This window comes from Macaca nemestrina, chromosome 10, assembly GCF_043159975.1.
Source record: "Macaca nemestrina isolate mMacNem1 chromosome 10, mMacNem.hap1, whole genome shotgun sequence".
NCBI classification, from domain to species: Eukaryota; Metazoa; Chordata; class Mammalia; order Primates; family Cercopithecidae; genus Macaca; species Macaca nemestrina.
In genome coordinates, this window is record NC_092134.1 from 110,619,973 (window position 1) to 110,643,037 (window position 23,065).

Below are 23,065 nucleotides of genomic sequence, written 5' to 3' on the forward strand. Positions count from 1 at the left end.
TTTTGAGACGGAGTATTGCTCTGTCGCCTAGGCTGGAGTGCAGTATCGTGATCTCAGCTCACTGCAACCTCCACCTCCTGGGTTCCAGCGATTCTTCTGCCTCAGCCTCCTGAGTAGCTGGGATTACAGGTGCTCGCCACCATGCTCAGCTAATTTTTTGTATTTTTAGTAGAGATGAGGTTTCATTGTGTTAACCAGGATGGTTTCGATCTCCTGACCTCGTGATCTGCCTGCCTCAGCCTCCCAAAGTGTTGGGATTACAGGCCCGAGCCACCACGCCCGGCCATTTTTTGGTTATCTTTTAGAATGAGTTGAATTGAGATGAATTTTAGTTGTTCCTAAGTACTGTGTACTGTGACTGGTGTTGGCTATTATTATTTTTTTGAGACAGAGTCTCACTCTGTTGCCCAGGCTGGAATGCAGTGACACAGTCATGGCTCACTGCAACCTCTGCCTCCTGGGCTCAAGCGATCCTACTGCCTCAGCCTCCTGAGTAGCTGGGATCACAGGCATGTACCACCACACTCGGCTAATTTTTTGTGTATTTTTAATAGAGATGGAGTTCACCACATTGGCCAGGGTAGTCTCAAACTCCTGGCCTCAAGTGATCTGCCTGCCTCCGGCTCCCAAAGTGCTGGGATTATAGGCATGAACCACTGCTCCCAGCTGGCACTGGCTCTTTAAAATTTTGGGGGGATAATATAACACAGTCACAAAATAATGTAAGAGAGCAAATTGTGGAGAAGAAGGTCTATTTATGCCCAGCTCACTGCTCCTACTTTTTGTTTCCAGAGCCAGATGTATATGTTACACACATATACATCTGGGCCAGGTGCGGTGGCTCATACCTTTAATCCCAGCACTTTGGGAGGCAGATGAATTGCTTGAGCTCAGGAGTTCGAGACCAGCCTGAGCAGTGTGGTGAAACTCCATCTCTACCAAAAATACAGAAAATTAGCTGGGTGTGGCAGTATGCACCTGTGGTCCCAGCTACTTGGTAGGCTGAGGTGGAAGATGGCCTGAGCCCAGAAGGCGGAGATTTCAGTGAGCCAAGATTTCACCACTGTACTCCAGCCTGGGTGACACAGTAAGACCCTCGTCTCAAAAAAAAAAAAAAATGTGTTGCTGGGTGTGGTGGCATGTATGTACCTGTAACCCCAGCTACCTGGGAGGCTAAGGTGGGAGGATTGCTTGAGCCCAGGAGTTTTGAGACCAGTCTGAGCAACATACCAGACCCTTGTCTCAAAAAAAAAAAAGAGGTATATAGATTAGCCCACTTCAACATTTTATGAAGTGGTGGGAGATGACTTGGGTAAAGAGATTGAATCAGCCTTTGGAGTTCTCTATCAGTTAGAATGCTTGTGGTTTATAGGTCAAAGAGGAAATAAAGGAATTTGGCTGGTTCACAAAATTTAAAAGGAGTTTTTGGGGTCCATGTGTTCAGAGTGTAATTTGAATGTGGCTCCAGCTCCATTTCACTGCAGCTGTTTAGGCGCAACCTTTACACAGTGTTGACTTCTCTTCAGGTGGCTTCTCTCAGAGTGGTTAAGTGGCAGCAGAAGTTAAGTTTGTATTTGCACATCACACCTTCCTTAGAAGAGAATTTAACTTTCCTCCTCTAGCCTTCACTCCTGTCAGGAAACAAAAATATGGGTGTTTGCTGTGGCCTGTCCTTTAACAAATCAGTGTGGCAAGTAAAATGGGATTAAACTGATTGCTGAGACTAATTTGGGATGAAAACTACATAGCTAGTTCACAGTAGAAGAGGGAGGGAGGTGGCTGCTGGGAAGCATTCCCAATACAAGTTGAGCGTCCCTTATCCAAAATATTTGAGACCAAAAGTATTTAGGATTTTGTATTTTTTCAGATTTTGGAATATTTGCATATACATAATGAGATTTCTTAAGGATGGTACCTAAGTCTAAACATGAAATTCACTTACATTTCATATGTACCTTTTTCATGTAGCCTGAAGGTAATTTTATACAGTGTTTTAAATGATTTTGTGTACCCATCACTTTAGTTCAGGTATGGAATTTTCCACTTGTGGTGTCATATTGGCAGTCAAAAAATTTCAGATTTTGGAGCACTTCATATTTCTGGATTAGGGATGCTCAACCTATGTTCTCTACTCGTTGAATGCTAGATGAGCGCCCTCTGAAAGACAGAACAGAGGCCAGTTGTGGTGGCTCACACCTGTAATCCCAGTACTTCGGAAGGCGGAGGCGGGAGGATGGCTTGGCTTGAGCCCAGGAGTTCATGACTGGCCTGGTCAACAAAGCAAGACCTTGTCTCTACAAAACAACAGCAAACAACCCCCCCAAAACAGAAAAGAGCCACTGAGAGGTGACTTGTTATTGTTGTTGTTTAAAGAGGTAGAATCTTGCCCTGTTGCCTAGGCTGGAATGCAGTGGTGAGGCCATAGCTCACTGCAGCCTTTATCTCCTGGGCTCAAGCAGTTCTCGCACCTCAGCCTCCCAAGTAGCTGGGACTGCAGGTATGTATCACCCTAAAGGTTTTGAACAAAGGAATGGCTTGCTCAAAACCATAGCCTTAGGAATATCACTCTGGGTGGAGGATATAGAATGGAATTAAACTGGGATGAGATTTGAAGTGGGGAAACCAATTAGGAGGTTTGTTTTTTTTTTTTTTTTTAGACACAGTCTCACTCAGTTGCCCAGGCTGGAGTGCAGTGGTGCGATCTTCGCTCACTGTAACCTCTCAGGAGGCTATTACTATAAGACAAATTAGAAGGAAAGGGTCTAAATCAGAATAGTAGTGGTGGGAGTAAAGAAGATGGGGGATGGATGGGAAAGATAGGATGCACAAGTAAATTGAATTTGGCAACTTCTTTTTTTTTTTTTTGAGACAAGGTGTTGCTCTGGCACACAGGCTGGAGTGCAGTGGTGCTATCACAGCTCACTGCAGCCTCCATTTCCTGGGCTCAAGTAATCCTCCCACCTCAGCTTTCCAAATAGCTGGGACTACAGGCATGTACCACCACACCCAGCTAATGAATTTGGCAACTTTATTGTATGTTGGGTTTGTCAACCTAAATAACAAATAGAGACAGGCTGTCTAAAAGAAAATTATTTTTATTTGGAAATAAGGTGTTGCAATAGGAATATGCATATGCCCGCCTCGGCCTCCCAAAGTGCTGGAATTACAGGCGTAAGCCACCACACCTGGCCGAGTTTTGTTTTTAAGAGATGTTCTCACTATGTTTCCCTGCCTGGAATGCAGTAGTTGTTCACAGACATGATTACAGCACACTATAGCCTCGAACTCCTGGGCTCAGGCAATCCTCCTGCATCAGTCTCTTGAGTAGCTGGAACTACAGGTGTACACCACCATGACTGGCTTCAAATTATATTTTTTTATTTTTTTGAGACAAGAGTTTCACTTCTGTCACCTAGGCTGGAGTGTAGTGGTGTGATCTCAGCTCACTGCCATCTCCATCTTCTGGGTTCAAGCGATCCTTCCACCCTAGTCTGCAAGTCCCAATAGTTGGGACTACAGGTGCATGCCACTATGCCCAGCTAATTTTTATATTTTTTTTCCTAGAGATGGGGCTTTACCGTGTTGCCCAGGCTGGTCTCGAACTCCTGGGTTCAAGCAATCTACCTGCTTTAGGCTCCCAAAGTGCTGGGATTACAGGCATGAACCTCTGTGCCCAGCCACTATTTTTTAGTTTTTAGAGCCAGTCAAATATAGTCCCTAGTTTGCAGTTGGCAATCATGTTTAGAGATATTAAATGACTTACCTAAGTTTGCATTGCTAGTGGCAGAATTAGAACCACAACACAGATTCTTCTGGGTCCAAATCTAGGCCCCTTTAACTAAAGAGAACAGTCTCAGAAACTTAAATCATTCTCATGTGTAAAAGAGCCCACCTTTTTAATCTGATAGAGAGCAGGGCATTTATATACTTAAAAGGAACATTAATAAACCTATTATGTGTTAACCTAAATCACATTCTAAATGAAAACAGGACTAACTTTGAGCCTTTTATGTATGAAAATTACAGATTTTGTTGGTTGCGCATCTGTTTTAGGAGTATACTATCTACATGTAAGTGACCAGAGGTATCCACATAAGCAAGATGCATAAATTGCTTAAGAGGACTCAACAACGTAAGTGTAAAAGGATTCAATAGATATACTCCTTTCTTTTCTTTCTTTCTTTTTTTTTGTGAGACGATCTCAGCTCACTGCAACCTCCGCCTCCTGGGCTCAAGCATCTTTCTATCCTAATCTCCCAAGTTGTTGAGACTACAGGTGTGTGCCTGCACACCTAGCTGGCTTTTTAATTTTTTTTGTGGAGACAGAGTTTTGCCATGTTGCCCAGACTGGTCTCAAGTGAGCCACCTGCCTTAGCCTCTGAAAGTGCTGGGATTACCGGCAATAGATGCAATAGTTGAAGTGGCAAGGTTGTGAATATCAGGAACCAAGAATCATTGAGAGTCATCTTGAGGCTGACTGCCACATTGGTTAATCTGTTAGGATCTATAATCTTCAGCAGTGGTTTTAAGTAGAGCATACTAAAGCAATAGTAGTGTGCAGGATTTTGATGCCATCTCCGCTGAAGGAAATAATACAATCTGCTATCTTTAGAATTGCAGTGTGGCATGGGCTGGTTGTGGTGGCTCACACCTGTAATCTAGCAATTAGGGAGGCAGAGGTGGGAGGATCGCTTAAGGCTAGGAGTGTGAGATCAGCCTGGGCAACATGGCAAAACCCTGTCTCTAAAAAAATACAAAAATTAGCCAAGGGGGGTGATGCCTACCTGTAGTCCCAGCTACTCTGGAGACTGAGGTGGGAGGATCACTTGAGCCTGGGAGTTGGAGGTTGCAGTGAGCAGAGATCTCGCCACTGCACTCCAGACTGGGTGACAGAGCCAGACCCTATCTCAAAATAATAATAATCATCATCATCACAATGAAAAGAGAAGGGTGGTAGTGGAAGGGAACTGAAAAGTGCTTGATAAATTATGTAAGGAAGCATTAGGCTTTGGTCAGAAATTTTGTTGTTAGCCAGCTAGCTGCAAGTGCACCCATCTGGCACACTTTTTCATTATTCTTCTGAAATATTCATGGGCTCTAACAGTTCTTACCTTGTTTGCACTAGATCCTCATGTACTCTTACCTTCTGGCCACCAATCTGTAGTTGCAGTGGGTTGCCCTTGTTTTGTTTCTTGTTGCTGAGGATGTAATCAATAAAGAGTAGATACTCAAGGTAAAGTTTGTGGATACTCAAATTCACTTACAAATAATGGCCAAAGTAATCACTACATTTTATTATGCTTTTATTTGTATATATAATATTTTATCTCTGAATTGTGAATCTATTCTAGTCATTAAACAGTAACATTCATTTTCTTTTCTTTTTTGAGCTGGAGACTTGCTCTGTTGCCCAGGCTGGAGTGCAGTGGTGTGATCTTGGCTCATTGCAACCTCTGCCCCCGCAGGCTCAAGCAGTTCTCCTGCCTCAGTCTCCCTAGTAGCTGGGATTACAGGCATGCGCTACCACACTTAGGTGATTTTTGTATTTTTAGTAGAGATGGCGTTTCGCCACATTGGCTAGGCTCGTCTTGAACTCCTGACTTCAAGTGATCCACTCACCTCAGCCTCCCAAAGTGCTGGGATTACAGGCGTGAGCCACCACAACCGGCCCATTTTCATTAAAGAAATTTTTTTTATTTAGAGCATATGATTAAAAGTCAACTTAAATTTTTTTATTTGCAAAAGGCATTTATTTGCATGTTTCTTATTAGTTTCCAAGAGATCTCTTGAAATCATTTAGGATGTAGATCAAGAGAGATAGTAAATAATCCTTTTATTTTTAAACATTAAATTATCTTCAGATCATTGATACTAGGTTTATCTAGGATTCAAAAATGTTTCTAAAAATTGGTCTTACAAACTCCTCTTAAAGTTCCTAAGACTGCTTTTTGTACTGAATAGTAACTTGAGTTCACTTAGGTATTCCTGCTTCCATTTTAGGAAGAAACTTTGCTGCTTTGTCTTCACAGTTAAAGTATGATCTTTTTACATTAACTCTGCTTTACACAGGAATGGAATCCTCAGTTTTTATTTTTGTTTTTACCCCCAAAGGAGGTTAGCAGTTGGAGTTCATAAAAAAATGCTGAGATTTTACCTAGTTGAGTGATAGATTTAGAATTTGGAAAGAGTAGGATCAGTCTTTCCATTTTTGTAAATTAACACTGATGGTAGTGTTGAAAAAGATGGGCTGTTTGTGTTATAAATTTGTATGGTACGGATTTTCATGTTTAAGTCCAATCTTCCTTTGGCTTCTCTTCTTTTAGCTTTGAATCCATTGTCTGCTTTGGCCTTGCAAGGTGAAAAAACATGGCCCCAGGGTCAGTGCTTCCAAGAAACCTAGCTTTGATGGTCAGTAGAACTCATTTGCCACCTTTTAAACAAAGAGTTTGTAGACCTTGCAGGGTCTCCATCTGTCTCACCAAGCTAGGTGCAGTTAATGTGCAGAAAGTTTACTTAGGGGCAGAGGAAGCCTTATCTACGTAAGATTTTAGAATTTGTAAAAAAAAAAAAAAAAAAAAAAGAAAAAAAAAAGGAAAGCAGTTTATAGATAAATACTTAAAATAGTGTTTCGTTTTGTACAAGTCACCTGATTTTGTTCCCATGTGTTAGGATGAAATGTGTTAGGAAAAAATGAGTTGGACAGAATTAGAAGTCTTATCACTGAAGTAATTAAAGTTATTACAGAGCAGCTTTTTTGGAGTAGAAAGGAAGAAGCTAGAAATCAGTCATTAGTTGCTTTCATTGTCTATTATTTCCTTTCATTTTATTTTTCTTACAAAACTGCTATCATTACACAGATCATATACAACTACAAGCCTTTTATTTCATTTTATTTATTATTATTAGTTTTTAAGACAGAGTTTCGCTTTTGTTGCCCAGGTTGGAGTGCAATGGTGTGATCTTGGCTTACCACAACCTCCACCTACTGGGTTCAACTGATTCTCCTGCCTTAGCTTCCCTAGTAGCTGGGATTACAGGTGCCTGCCGCCACGCCTGGCTAATTTTGTATTTTTATTAGAGATGTGGTTTCTCCATGTTGGTCAGGCTGGTCTCGAACTCCTGACCTCAGGTGATCCGCCTGCCTCAGCGTCCCAAAGTGCTGGGATTACAGGTGTGAGCCACTGTGCCTGGCCCATTTATTTATTGTAATTTAAATTTGTCCTTTAGAAAGCAATTCTGTAGTATAGAATGTGTGTATTCTTTACCTGTGGGTACATAAATTGCCATTTTTATTTATTAGACTTTTGGGTGGTAATGAGGTAGAGCTGGCCAGATAGTATTAATATTATTTCTAAGCATATCTTTCTGACTTCTAGACTTGAAGCTACCTGAGAGAAACAGTTTAGCATAATAGTTTATCATCTCTAAAACAGGGAAGTATTTAATTTATAAAGTTGCTGAGTTGATGAATGAGATAATATACAGAATCTGGGGTACATGGGAAGTACCCAATTAATGTAACCTGCTATTTATATTTGTAATCCCTCAGCATCTACTACAGTGCTTGCACTTAATAGATACTGCAACTTTGTTGAATGAATGATATGGCTTAAACTTAAAGGGAAGGTTCCAGAATATGTAGCCATTGTCAACATGATTGATAAATCTATTACAAAGAGAAAAAATTCTCATGTGTTTGATATTTATACCTCATTTTGACTGTAGTTACTACACTCTTAATGCCATACTGGCTCCTGTCACAGGCCTGACAAATAGTAGGCGCTCAATACATGTTTGAATAAATTATTGATTTTTTATTCTCCCTGGAAATGGCAAGGTTTTCTGTTTGTCATTTTATGTTATGCTAAACAGGTTTGAGTTTTTGGAATCCCTTTTACTATAAATTGAGGTGGTTAGATGTTGGCTAATCAGGTTTCAAAATGCGTATACATATTTTTAATGTAAGCATCTAGTCTCAAGTAAGCCCCTTTTCCTAGAGATGAACTGTTGCAGGCATGTGGAGAATAAATTGTTGTTGTTATTATTGTTATTATTATTCGAGACAGAGTCTCACTGTGTTGCCCAGGCTGTTCTTGAACTTTCGGGCTCAGATGATCCTTCCTCCTCAGCCTCTCAAGTAGCTGGAATTATAGGTGTGTGCAACCATGCTTGGCTTAAGAAATTATTGTTAAATTCATTTGCATATGCTATGCTTAAGCTGGGATATATTTTCTTGCTGTTTCTCTTTTGTGATGTATGGATAAGGAAATACTTTGCTGTGCTTTAAAGTGTGGGCTTTTCCCCCTTGAGACGCATATATGAGTATGTTGCAGCTGTGTATCTGTGACTCAGACAGATCCTGAGTGTAGATCCTTTTTGGTAACTGATCTCCTCATTTCTTCATCCCTTAACATACGGAATTCTCTTTTTAAATCCCTGAACATAATTGGGATCTTGACAAAGGTTCCAGCTAATCTCCTATTCTATTTCCTCATGAGAATACTCCCTCTGATCTTAGTACTTTCTTCCACAGTCTGTGCTAGGTGAGATGAGTTCACTAAGCGTAGTTTACTCTCTCTTTTTGGTAGTAAAGGAGCTGATTGCAGTTTTAAACAAGGTGTTCGGGGTAGCCCACACTGAGAGGTGATCTTTGAACAAAGACTTAAGAAAGTAAGGGAGTTAGCCAAGTAGATATTTGGGAAAAGTATCCCAAAGAAAACATCAAGCGGTCACCTGGTGAGTTCAAGTAACCCTAAAGAGTCTGGAGGAGTGAACAAGAGGAACAAATAATAGAAGGGGAGGCCTTCTATGATGGGGCCTTATGTTGTTGGAAGGACTTTGGTTTTTACTCTAAGAGAGCTGGGCAGCCATTACCCGATTTGAACAGGGTAGAGAGACCTCTGACTTAGTTTTAAAAGGATCATCCTGGCAGCTAGCTGTATTAAGACTAAATTGTATGTGTGTATCGAGGAGGTTCAAGGGTAGAAGCTGGAAGATCTGTTGGGAAGCCTGCAGTAATTTAAGAAAGAAATGATGGTGGTGGCTCAGGCCACGTAGTGGCAGTGCAGGTAGTGAGATGTAGTCAATTTCTGCACATATTTGGAAGATTGAAACAGTAGGATTTTGTTATCAAAAGGTGGGGTGTGAGAGAAAGGGGATGAATCAAAGATGACTCTAAAGGTTTTAAACTTCAGTAAGTTGAAGAAAAAAGGAATTACCATCAACTTAACTGGAGAATACCATAGTATGGGTTGCTTAGGTTGGAGGAGGGTTGGCACAGCTCAGCAATTCATTTTTGGACATTCTGAATTTGAGACGCCTATAAGATATTCTGATCAAGTGGGCAGTTAGATGTATGAGTCTGGAGTTAAGAGAGAAGACTGAGCTGGAATTATACATTATGGAGGCAAAGTATTTAAATCCTTGAGTTTAAGTTTAGATAAGATCACCAAGGGAGAGAATGTGGGTAGAGAAGAGAAAGCGGGCCAAGAATTGTTCATGGATACTCTAACAGTAAGATTGGATCAGTAAGCACATTTACAACATTTTAGGGGAAAAATTACTAAGTATTTTTTGAAGATATGGAGACTAGAACAGTAAAGAAGGAAGGCAGCAGCAGCACTAAGAGTATCTCTTTTTTCTTCCCTTTTTTCCTTCCCTGGTAAAATGCCTAAAAAATTTCCATGTGGTGATAGACTCAAGGTCAGAGTGAACACACGGCGAACCCTTTTCTTGGTGGATTAATGCCTTGATTCTATTTCTTTCACTGTTTTCTTTTTTAAAATTTCTTCTTTCACTAGTTTATTGAAGTTCTTAAATCCATGATTAAACTTCAAGTGTATAATTGCTAAACAGATATTAATAAGTGCTGTCAGATTCTTGCATTTCCATTACACTTTCATTAAGCTGAACAGTGTAGGCAAATCATTCCTAATGTTAATAAAAATTAATGATGTAAATTCTGAAAATCAGCTGTTGAACATAATAGGATTTTAACATTTTTCTTGTGTTTTTACTCTTTGTCTGGAGATAACTCCAAATTATTTGTGTTTCACCTACTTTACAAGCTTAAGCAGTACATGGTAATGAATGATAAACACCTGGTCTAGTTGATGGAAAATCTTTGCCAATACTTTGAATTAGATTAACTAATTCTGGGCTGTAATATGGCATAGGAGACGGTATCTTCCTCTATTCTTTTATTCTGTGTTTCTAGTTTGTAAGATTGTCTTTGAGCTTGATTTGTTGAGGAAAAATAACTTAGGGAGGGTAACTTAATTTGCCTTGAGTTCATTGTTTCCTCTACTAATGTAAAGATTCAACTAAAATAGACCAAAGACTGACTGTTTTCCGTTACTCTACAGTGAGGATTTCCTATCAATACTAGGATGGTAGAGAGCTTACTTTTCATTTTTCATCTGGAGTTAGAACTTACATTACAAGTGACATGTTTACCAGTGAATTAAGGTGTATTTGATTGTATGATCTATATTTGAAGGAACAAGTATATTTTCTTTTCTTTCAGCTAGTTTTCTTTTCTTATTACAAAAAGATAATACTTCCAGGTGCTGAATAGATGACAGTCAAGAGTCTTCAGTCATTCCTAGAGAGGAGATGAAATGGTGTTAGTTGCATTTGTTAGTAAAAATCCATTATCTGGCTATATTCCTGAGGAACCACAGAATTTCAAATGCTAAAATAAACTTTCATTTGCTAAATGGATGCATAGTTAATTCTTAGTCATGAGATTGATTCATGTTTGGGTTCTACTACTGTAATTAAGCCAGTCCTTTAGAAGGAGGCAAGCAAAGGGGAGTTGATTCAGTGTTGTGTAAAGTGGTTATCCATCAGTATGAGTATTTTTCATCTTCTATTCATGGAGTAATAGATTCAAGGAAGTTTTAATGAAGTGCCCAATTTTATTTGCATTGGTCAGAATAAACTTTGTAAATAAGTTTGTGATACCTTGGTACAAACTAAAAGGCTAGGAATGAAGTTATTTGAGTCTTATTTCTGAAGTTTAGGAGTTCCAGGAAAATTTTTCTATTGAGCCTTGGAGGTCTATATGTTTCTGTAGATCAAACAGGTGAGAACCATTTCTCTTATTGTGCTGTTCTTTTACTTGCACTGTGATAATCTTTAATGGAACAACTGAGAACTCATGACATTGTGGAGAGTCACCAGTGCAATTGCCTCTTGCTTCAAGCCCAGGAAAAAGAAAACAAGGGATTTGGGGGGTGGGTTCTGATTCATATATGTATAGAGAAATTAAGACCACCATCTTTGAGGAATCACTGAAAAGAACAATAAAACTCTCTGGTCTTTGATACACCTCTACATTATTTTAGAAAGGGCTCAGTGTCTTAGTATCTCTACTAGCGCTATTATCAAGATAGTGAACTTCTAAGACTAGTCTATGCAATTACTTTCGTTTGGGGTTGGTAGAATTTTTTTCTAAGAGGCGGGATCTCTGTTGCCCAGGCTTTAGTGCAGTGGTGAGATCATAGCTCACTGTAGCTACATCCTTATTTACAGATTCTCTTACTATAGATTCTGAGGTTGTTTTGAATTTTTTGTTATTTTAAGCAGCATTGAGGAGAACATCCTAGTGGGAAAATCTTTGCACACATTTTTAATGAGTCCTTTAGGTCACATTTCTAAGGAAACTGCTGGGTCAAGAGGCATGTATGTTTTTTTTTTTTTTTTTTTTTTTAATCATATTGCCAGTTTACTCATCTGCTAGTATTCTTGAAGGAATATCATCAGTTGGGCAGTATTTTTACACTTCAATGTGTATTTTGTTAAGAAAACAGACCTCACTGAAAGACCTAAACTCACTCTATTCTATAAACAGTAGGTTTCTTTTCTTGTTTTCTATTTTTATTTTTTATTTAAAATAGAATAGAGATGGGGTCTTGCTATGTTGCTAAGGCTGGTCTTGAACAACCGACCTCAAGCCTACCAAACTGTAGATTTCTTAATGTTGTTCTGCAAAGCCTCTGAAATTCCCAGATGTCATAAAGTTCTCTTTTGAAAATTAAGAATGGCCTTTTAGCCGGGCACGGTGGCTCACACCTGTAATCCCAGCACTTTGGGAGGCCGAGGCAAATGGATCAGCTGAGGTTGAGAGTTCAAGACCAGCCCGACCAACAATGTGAAACCTTATATCTACTAAAAATACAAAAATTAGCTGGGCATGGTGGCAGGCGCCTTTAGCCCCAGCTACTTGGGAGGCTGAGACAGGAAAATTATTTGAACCCAGGAGGCGGAGGTTGCAGTGAGCCAAGATTGTGCTGCTGCACTCCAGCCTGGGTGACAGAGCGAGACTCCGTCTTGAAAAAAGAAAAAATGGCCTTTTGTGATTCCTCAGAGATCTAGAACCAGAAATACCATTTGACCCAGCAATCCCATTACTGGGTATATATCCAAAGGAATATAAATCATCCTGTTACAAAGATGCATGCTTGCGTATGTTCATTGAAGCACTATCTGCAGTAGCAAAGACATAGAATCAATCCAAATGCCCATCAACAATAGACTGGTTAAAGGAAGTGTGGTACACATATACTATGGAATACTATGCAGCCATAAAAAAGGAATGAGATCATGTCCTTTGCAGGGACATGGATGGAGCTGGAAGCCATTATCCTCAGCAAACTAATGCAGGAATAGAAAACCAAACACTGCATATTCTCACTTCCAAATGGGAGCTGAACAGTGAAAACACATGGACACATGGAGGGGAACAACACACATTGGGATCTGTTGGGGTTGGGATGGGGGAGAGAGCATTAAGAAAAATATAGCTCATGCATACTGGGCTTAATACCTAGGTGATGGGTTGATAGGTGCAGCAAACCACCATGGCACACATTTACCTATGTAATAAACCTGCACATCCTGCACCTGTACTCCAGAACTTAAAATAAAAATAAAAATTAAAAAAAAAAAAAGAAATAGTCACATAAAAAAAAAAGAATGACCTTTTATGGAAACCCATAGGACCCAAGAAAGTAATAATTTTCTAAAGAATAGAAAATCAGAGCCATATAGATATCATAATTAAAATAATATTTGTTTCAGAATAATTTTAAAAATTGTAACCTTAAGTTTTATGCACATTTTTTAAAAAATCAGGATTCCTTTTCTTAGAATTAAGGAAAAAGTCAGTGCCTTTTTACGATAACAAGAAGACGTGGTTATCATTGCTGATAGGGGCAGATGCTACATTTTATCTCTCATTTCTAAACTTTTTTACTAAAGTCAGAATTTAAAAATGAACTTGGCCAGGCATGGTGGCTCATGCCTGTAATCCCAGCACTTTGGGAGGTCCACTAGGAAGGATCACCTGAAGCCAGGAGTTCAAGAACAGTGTGTACAACAAAGTGAGACTTCGTGTCTGTAAAAAAAATTTTAAAGAATTAGCCAGGCGTAGTGGCAGGTACCTGTAGTCCCAGCTACCCAGGAGGCTAAGGCAAGAGGATCACTTGAGCTCAGGAGTTCAAGACTGCTGTGAGCTATGATCGTGCCACTGCTTTCCAGCTCGGGTTGACAAAGTAAGACCTAGTCTCTAAAGGAAAAAAACCCTTGGCTTTCGGTACTGTTTATTGATGCTATGCTCAAAGGACCCCCTTTTCAGCTGTACCCAATAATGTATTCTCTGCATATGGGGACTGTAGTTCTGACCTTAGAGAAATACATAGCCATTAATTAATTAAATTGGTCTTCTTGAAAGGACACTTGCTGAAAGGTCTGTCCTTTTACCCAAAGGAGGAAGAGGTTTGATTAATTTACAGATTATGTTCTGATGTATAACACAACATTTGAGAAAATGTTAGGTTCTCATGAGTTAAAAGTTATTTATTGTTGTTGTTTGACAAAATGGAGTATGATCTAACATTTATTTGTTTATTGATCTAGAGTCATAAATCCAAGAGGTCTTGTGATGTAGTCAAGTTTTTAAAGTGGCAGTATGTCTTGTGAGGAAAACAGTCTGGTCTTAGAATCAGATACTCTAGGTTCTGCTTCTGGTGAGAGAGTCGCTTAACTCTTAACTTCTTCTTCTTCTTCTTTTTTTTTTTTTTTTTTTTTGTTTTTTGAGACAGATGTTGCCCAAGCTGCTGTGCAGTAGAGCGATCACAGCTCACTGCAGCCTTGACCTCCTTGGCTCAGGTGATCCTCTACTTCGGCCTTCTGAATAGCTGGGTCTACAGGTGTATGCTGCCATGTCTGGCTAATTTTTAAAACTTTGTTTGTAGAGGTGGGGTTTCACTTTGTTGCCCAGGCTGGTCTTGAACTTCTGGGCTCAAGTGATCTTGCCTCAGCCTCCCAAAGCACTGGGATTACAAGTGTGTGCCATTGTGCCTGGCTGGATTTTAATTTGAACTATATTAGATGTTAAGTTTAATATCTTAATATTTTTAACATCTTAAGTTTTAAGCAAGAGAAGACAAGTACCTTTAAAACATTTTAGAGGCTGGGTGGGGTGGCTCACGCCTTTAATCCCAGCACTTTGGGAAGTCGAGGTGGATGGATCATCTGAGGTCAGGAGTTTGAGACCAGCCTGGCCAACATGGTGAAACCCCCGCCTCTACTAAAAATACAAAAAATTAGCCAGGCTTGGTGGCAGGCACCTGTAATCCCAGCTACTTGGGAGGCTGAGGCAGGAGAATTGCTTGAACCCAGAGGTGGAGGTTGCCGTGAGCCAAGATCGTGCCTTTGCATTCCAGCCTAGGCAACAAGAGCAAAACTCCATCTCAAAAAACAAAACAAAACAAAACAAAACAAACTTTTTAGTTTGAGGCCGGGCACGGTGGCTCATGCCTGTAATCCCAGCATTTTGGGAGGCTGAGGCGAGTGGATCACTAGGTCAGAAGTTCAAGATCAGCCTGACCAATAACCAACATGGTGAAATCCCATCTCTACTAAAAATACAGAAATTAGCTGGGCCTGGTGGCATGCGCCTGTAGTCCCAGCTACTAGGGAGGCTGAGGCAGGAGAATCACTTGAACCCAGGAGGCAGAGGTTGCAATGAGCCAAGATTGTGCCACTGTACTCCAGCCTGGGTGACTGAGACTCTGTCTCAAAAACAAAACAAAACAAAATAAAAACCTTTTTAGTTTGCTAGCCAAAAATTTTCATCTAATCATGTCTAAGATTTGTTTTAAAATACTTCCAACTCCTGCTCCCTGTCTTAAAAAGTTGGGAGGATAGTAGATAAAACAAGAATAGTAAACTGTTGATAATTGTTGAAGCTGGGTAGTGAGTACATGGGAGTTCATTATACTTTTCCCTTATTCTCTGGCCTTGGGTATATGTTTAAAAATGTGTATGTAAAAAAAAGTAACACCAATAAGTGCAAATCTGCTGAGATTGCACACAGGCACAGGTTCCTCAGTGTTAACTTGTCTGATAGGAAGCAATGTGGCAGTGACCTCAGAGACACTCTAGAGGAAAAAAGAATAATGGCTAATGAAGCAGATTTGCTGGAAAGAGAGAAAAACTCAGAACTGTCATTCCCCACACGTGTGAGTCTTTGTTTCTGTTGAACATAACAGATATGTCTGTGCCAATTAAACTTGACTGTTAGTTTGATATTTTTAGAAATTCACGTTGCAGACTGTAAACTCAAAATAAATTTTGGTTGCTGTCATCGAATGTATCAAACAAATATTACCATATTTTTATAGAACAAAGAAACTTAAAATAGTATACAGAAAGTACACTTTCAACAAATGTTTTTCACTCCTCCATGGGTCTTTTAGATGTGGGGTTATAATGTTGATTTTAAATGCAGAATAATTTTATACTCTGAAATAAAAATTTTTTTTCTTTTTTTTGAGATGAGTCTCGCTCTGTTGCCCAGGCTGGAGTGCACTGGTGTGATCTCAGCTTACTACAATGTCTGCCTCCCGGTTCAAGCGATTCTCCTGCCTCAGCCTCCTGAGGAGCTGGCATTACAGGCACATACCACCACGCCTGGCTAATTTTTGTATTTTTAGTAGAGATGGGGTTTCACCATGTTGGTCAGGCTGATCTCGAACTCCTGACCTCAAATTATCCACCTGCCTCAGCCTCCCAAAGTGCTGGGATTACAGGCGTGAGCCACCGCACCTGGCCAAAATAAAAACTTTATTCCCACTAAATACGAGTTACTCAGGGAGGAGTTGAAAAGAAATACAATGGAGAAAGAATTTAAGAGAGCTTTGTTTTGGTAAAGATTTGGGGAAATGTTCAGAAAATGGTTATAGAATGATACCGTGCTTAATAAATAACATTTTGAAATGGGAAAAACAAATACGCTGTAACATAAAGCTAGCTTATCTAGATTTGTTATTATATGGGTCACATATATATAGCATATATATAGTTTCTAATTTGAGAAAGGATTTTTAAAATCACAGAAAATGCCTGGCTGTTAAAACTAGAAAGCAAAGAAAAAATAACTTGAAAGTGGAAACACTAGCCATACAGTGTTAATATTTACTGTATTTCCTTTCCATTTTTAATATGCTTTTGTGTATGTTTTCTTGTTACCTTATATATCCCCCCACCACTTTTTTTTTTTTTTTTTTTTTTTTTGAGACAGCATCTTACTCTGTCGCCCATACTGGAGTGCAGTGTCACGATCTTGACTCAGTGCAACCTCTGCCTCAAGTGATCCTGCCACCTCAGCCTCTTGAGTAGCTGGAAATACAGGCATGCGCTACCATACCTGGCTAATGTTTATTTTGTTTTGCTTTGTAGACATGGGTTTCACCATGTTGTCCAGGCTGGTGTCAAACTCTTGGGCTCAAGCCATCCACCTGGCTCAGCCTCCCAAAGTGCTGGGATTATAGGTGTGAGCCATGGTGCCTGGCCCATATATATCCTTTTATCCTGATTTTTCACTAAACATTTAAAATATGCACTTTTCATTATTATATGTCCTTTTTATTACTATAAACATTTTGGAGGCTGTATAATATTATATTCTGGATATCCCTTAATTTGCTTAACGTTCTTTTGTCATTTATAATTTTTCACTGTTAAAACCATGCTGTCAAATACCACATGTTCACACTTGTAAGTGGAAGCTAAACATTGGGTACTCGTAGACATAAAGATGGCAACAACAGAAACTCGGGAATATTAGATGGGGGAGAAAGGAAGGAGGGGAATGGTTGAAAACCTATTGGGTATTTTATTCAATACTTGGGTGATATGGGATCATTTGTACCCCAAATCTCAGCATTATACAATATACCCAAGTAGCAAACCTGCACATGTACTCCCTGTATCTAAAATAAAAGTTGGAAAAAGAAACAAAAATAGGTAAATAGGAAAGGAAATGAAAAAACATGCTGAACATCATCTTTTTGTACGTGAATTTTTTAGTTTTTTGGATTCTTTTTCACAGGGTAAAATCCCAAGGACGTAGGCTCTGGCTCTGATAAGGACTTTTTAGTTTTTTATGAATGGACTGAGAAGCTTTTGTGTGCCTGTGGTGGGGGAGATTGTCTAAAAACTGATTCCCCTTCCCTTTGTTTTTATGCATTTGATTTTTTTCAAGAAACTGGGTTATTTTCCCTGTAGAATGTCCCATATTTTGGATTCTTTGTTTATCGTCTATTTCTTGGTGGTTAACTTGTTTCTCTATCTCCTGGATTTGTTAACACCTTTCCTCTAAAGTCTTTTGTGTGGGGGGTGGGGCGTGGAGTTTCACTCTTATTGCCCAGGTTGGAGTGCAATGGCTTGATCTCAGCTCACTGCAACCTCCGCCTCCCGGGTTCAAGTGATTCTCCTGCCTCAGCCTCCGAGTAGCTGGGATTACAGGTATGCGCCACCATGCCCAGCTAATTTTTGTATTTTTAGTAGAGACGGGGTTTCTTCTTGTTGGTCAGGCTGGTCTCGAACTCCCAACCTCAGGTGATCCACCCACCTCGGCCTCCCAAAGTGCTGGCATTACAGGCGTGAGCCACCACGCCCAGCCTTCTCTAAAGTCTTAATTAGATTCAGGTTCAACATTTTTTTGGGGAAAGAATGAATATTTTATTAGTGGTTTTATGTAATTCATAGTGCATCCTATTAGGAGGGCATAATGTCTGATTGTCTCAAGCTGTAGATATTTTCATTAGTTTATTCTTGGCCTTTCCACTTTTGGTAGTTTTCCTTTTCATGCATAGGATATTTAAATTTTTTTGTAATTGAATTAATATTTTCATTGTAATTTCAGTTTCATTCTATTAATATTCATAGATTTGATAGTTATTGGCTCGGCATGGTGGTTCGCACTTCTAATCCCAACACTTTGGGAGGCTGAGGTGCGAGGATCACTTGAGCCCAGGACCTTGGGACCAGCCTGGGCAATGTAGGGAGACCCCGTCTCTACATATAAAATAATAAAAATTAGTTGGATGTGGAGGCACATGCCAGCAGTTCTATCTACTTAAAAGGCTGAGGCAGGAGGATTGCTTGAGCCTTGGAGGTTGAGACTACAGTGAGCTGTGCTTGCGCCACTGTACTGCAGCGTGGGTGACAGAGTGAAACCCTGTTTCAAAAATTAAAAAATAAAAATAAAAAATGTGATATAGTATCTTCTAAAATATTTTTATGTATCGACTTTTAAAATATATTTTAATGTGTATTAAAGTTACTTATTTAGTAATTCATTAATTTAGTTAATTCATTAATTTATTTATTTTGAGATGGAGTCTGACTCTGTTGCCCAGGCTAGAGTGCAGTGGTACAGTCTTGGCTCATTGCAACTTCTGCCTCCCAGGTTCAAGTGATTCTTGTACCTCAGCCTCCTGAATAGCTGGGAATACAGGCTTGTGCCACCATGCCTGACTAGTTTTTGTATTTTTAGTGGAGACAGGTTTTCACCATGTTGGCCAGGCTGGTCTCAAACTCCTGACCTCAAGTGATCTGGCTGGCCTCCCAAAGTGCTGGGATTACAGGCGTGAGCCATTGTGCCAGCCATATTTAGTAAATTTAAATCACTTTTTATATATTGTTTGTATCTTACGGATAGAGAGTAGATAGAGATGTGATATACTTGGAATTTATTTTGCTGTAGGGTAAGGATCTGAGTAGATTATTTTTCAAAAACCAGCCACATGTTCCAGTCCCTGTTTATTGAATAAACATTCCCTTTCTGTTTTCTGATTTTCCTTTTATTACATGCTAAATAATTACATATACTAGTGTCTGTGGGTTTTCTCTTTTTTTCCTAGCAACTTGTTTATTCCTGTGCTGCTGTTATACTTTTGATGATTGTCATAACATTGTAAGAGAACTTCTAATTGGACTAACCTTTTTCTAATTTCTCACCTGTTTCAAAAGGGTAGCATAGTATCTTTGATCTTAAACCTCCATGATAGCCTAGTGAGGTTTTTTCCAGATAAAATTTTATAAGCCGCTTACCTTATACAAATTTTTACAAGGTATCTATGCTAACAAGCAAGGGACATAAATTACTTTTATAAAAAGTCAGATCTTAGTAGTAGGTACTGTGAAAGAAGCAAGCTAATGACTTGGAGTGTAAAGAGTGATACCACACACATCATCTTACCCCTAACATTTTCTGTTACAAAACATATGGAAACTTTACATAGCAGTTTTGCATCTTTATGAACCATTTGGTATTAAATCTCTCGTTTTTTGAGACAAAGTCTTACTTTGTCACCCAGGCTGGAGTGCAGTGGCCCGATCAACGCTCACTGTAGCCTCAACCTCCTGGAGTCAAGGGATCATCCTGCCTTAGCTTACTGAGCCTCCCAAGTAGTTGGGACTACAGGTGTGGGCTACCATGCCTGGCTAATGTTTGTATTTTTTGTAGAGATTTAAATGTTGTGTACCAAAAAACCTTTTTTGTCTCACTACAAAAGTTTTTTCAATACTATTTACTTATTTGAGATAGGGTCTGGCTCTGTCGCCGAGGCTGGATTACGGTGGCACAGTCTTGGTTCCCTGCAACTTCCACCTCCCAGGCTCAAGCCACCCTCCCACCTCAGCTTCCTGAGTTGCTGGGACTACAGTTGCACACCCCCACACCCAGGTAATTTTTATATTTTTTCATAGAGATGGGATTTTGCTTTGTTGCCCTTGCTGATCTCAAAATCCTGGGCTCAAAGAATCTGCCTACCTTGGCCTCCCAGAGTGTTGGGATTACAGGTATAAGCCACTGTGCCCAACCCATTTTAAAAAAATTTTTAATTTTTGTGGATACGTAGCAGAAGTATTTATGGGTTACATGAGATATTTTGATACAAGCATTCAGTGCATAATAATCCCATCATGGAAGATGAGGTATCCATCCCCTCAAGCATTTACCATTTGTGTTACAAACAATCCAGTTATACTCTTAATTATTTTAAAATGTACTATTACATTATTTTTTACTATAGGCACCCTGTTGTGCTAGTAAATACTGGGTCTTATTCATTCTGTTTTTTTGTACCCATTAACCATCCCTACTTCCCCCCATCCTACCTCCTACCCTTCTCAGCCTCTGGTAACTATGCTTCTACTTTCTATGTTCATGAGTTCAATAGTTTTAATTTTTTTTTTTTTTTTTTTTTGAGACGGAGTCTCACTCTGTTGCCCAGGCTGGAGTGCAGTGGCACGATCTTGGCTCACTGCAACCTCTGCCTCCCTGATTCAAGGGATTCTCCTGCCTTAGCCTTCTGAGTAGCTGGGACTACAGGCACCCACCACCATGTCTGGCTAATGTTTTTGAATTTTTAGTAGAGACAGGGTTTCACCATATTGACCAGGCTGGTCTTGAATTCCTGACCTTGTGATTCACTTGTCTCGGCCTCCCAAAGTGCTGGGGTTACAGGTGTGAGGCACTGTGCTGGCCAATTGCTTTAATTTTTAGCTCCCACAAATAAGTGAAGACATGTGAAGTTTGTCTTTCTGTGTCTGGCTTATTTCACTTAACATAATGACTTCCAGTTCCATCCATGGTGTTGCAAACAACAGGATCTCATTCTTCTTATGGCTGCATAGTGCTCCATTATGTATAAGTAGCACATTTTCTTTATCCATTCATCTGTTGATGGACACTTAGGTTGCTTCCAAATCTTGGCTATTGTGAATAGTGCTGTAATAAACATGGAAGTGCAGACATCTCTTTTATATACTGATTTCCTTTATTTTGGGTATATTTCTAGGAGTGGGATCACTGGATCATATAGTAGCTCTATTTTTAGTTTTTTGAGGAAACTCCAAACTGTTCTCCATAGTAGTTATATTAATTTACATTTCCACCAGCCATCTACAAGGGTTCTCCTTCCTCCACATCCTCGCCTGCATTTGTTATTGCCTGACTTTGTATAAAAGCCATTTTAACTGTGATGAGATTATATCTCATTGTAGTTTTGATTTGCATTCCTCCGATAGTCAGTGATGTTGAGCAGCTTTTCATATACCTGTTTGCCATTTGTATGTCTTTTGAGAAATGTCTATTCAGATCTTTTGCCCAGTTTTGATTGGATTATTAGATTTTTTTTTTTCCTGTAGAGTTGTATGAGCTCCTTTTGTATTTGGGGTATTAATCCCTTGCCAGATGGGTAGTTTGAAAATATTTTCTCCCATTCTGTGGGTTGTCTTTTGTTGATTGTTTACTTTGCTATGCAGAAGGTTTTTCACTTGATGTGATCCCATTTGTCCATTTTTGCTTTGGTTGCCTGTGCTTGTGGGGTATTACTCAAGAAATCCTTGCCCACTCCAGTGTTCTGGAGAGGTTCCCCAATGTTTTCTTTTAGTAGTTTCATAGTTTAGGTCTTAAATTTAAGTTTTTAATCCATTTTCATTTGATTTTTTTATCAAATGAAAAAAGAGATAGGGGGTCAAGCTTCATTCTTCTGCATAAAGATATCTAGTTTTCCCAGCACCATTGATTGAAGAGACTGTCCTTTCTCCGTTGTATGTTCTCGGCACCTTTGTCTAAAGTGAGTTCACTGTAGATGTATGGATTCATTTCTGCATTCTTTATTAGACTGTTCCACTGGTCTAATGTGTCTATTTTTATGCCAGTGTCATGCCATTTTGGTTACTCTAACTGTAGTATAATTTGAAGTCAGGTAATGAAATTCCTCGTTTTGTTCTTTTTCCTTAGGATAGCTTTGGCTATTCTGGGTCTTTTGTGGTTCTGTGTAAATTTTAGGATCTTTTCTCTTTTCTTTTCTTTTCTTTTCTTTTCTTTTCTTTTCTTTTCGAGGGAGGTTGGGGGGCGGGACAGAGTCTCACTGTGTCACCCAGGCTAGAGTGCAGTGACATAGTCTCTGCTCACTGCAACCTCTGCCTCCCAGGTTCAAGCGATTCTCGTACCTCAGCCTCCTGAATAGCTGGGATTACAGGTACCCGCCACCTTGCCTGGCTAATTTTTGTGTTTTTAGTAGAGACGATGTCTTGCCATGTTGGCCAGGCTGGTCTTGAACTCCTTGCCTCAAGTGATCCGCCCACCTCGGCCTCCTGAAGTACTGGGATTGCAGGCTTGAGTCATCACGCCTGGCCTAAGATTGTTTTTCCTACTTTTGTGAAGAACATTATTGGTATTTTTTACAGGGATTGCATGAAATCTGTAGATTGCTTTGGGGAGAATGGGCATTTTAACAATATTGAGTCTTCCAACCCATGAATATAGACTATCTTTCCAGTTTTTTGTGTCCTCTTCAATTTCTTGCTCCAGTGTTTTAGTTTTCATTGTAGAGACTTTTCATTTATTTGGTTACTAGGTATTTAATTTTATTTGTAGTTATTGCAACTGGGATTACTTTCTTGATTTCTTTTTTAGATTGTTTGCTGTTGGCATATAGAAGTGCTAGATTTTTGTAGGTTGATTTTGTATCTTGCAACTTTACTGATTTTGTATCAGTTCTAATAGTTTTTTGGTAGAGTCTTTAGGTTTTTCCAAATATGAGATCATATAATCTGCAAACAAGGATAACTTGACTCCTTCCTTTCCAATTTGGATGCGCGTTATATCTTTCTCTTGTCTGATTGCTGTAGCTAGGACTTCTAGTACTGTGTTGAATAACAGTGGTGAAAGTGGATATTCTTGTTGTGTTCCAGATCTTAG

The 23,065-nt window shown here is 39.5% G+C and overlaps 1 protein-coding gene and 1 long non-coding RNA gene across 6 annotated transcripts in view; one reads left to right on the forward strand and one right to left on the reverse strand.

Annotated features, from left to right (window-relative positions):
* Positions 1-23,065, forward strand: part of LOC105484268 (DENN domain containing 5B) — a 205,276-nt gene that overhangs the window by 18,558 nt on the left and 163,653 nt on the right. The window lies entirely within an intron of this gene.
* LOC112427162 (uncharacterized) lies at positions 1,581-10,520 on the reverse strand. The gene is made up of 3 exons (XR_003018632.2): positions 10,436-10,520; positions 5,112-5,198; positions 1,581-1,631 (listed from the first exon to the last, which is right to left on the reverse strand). It is a non-coding gene; the product is annotated as an uncharacterized lncRNA (long non-coding RNA).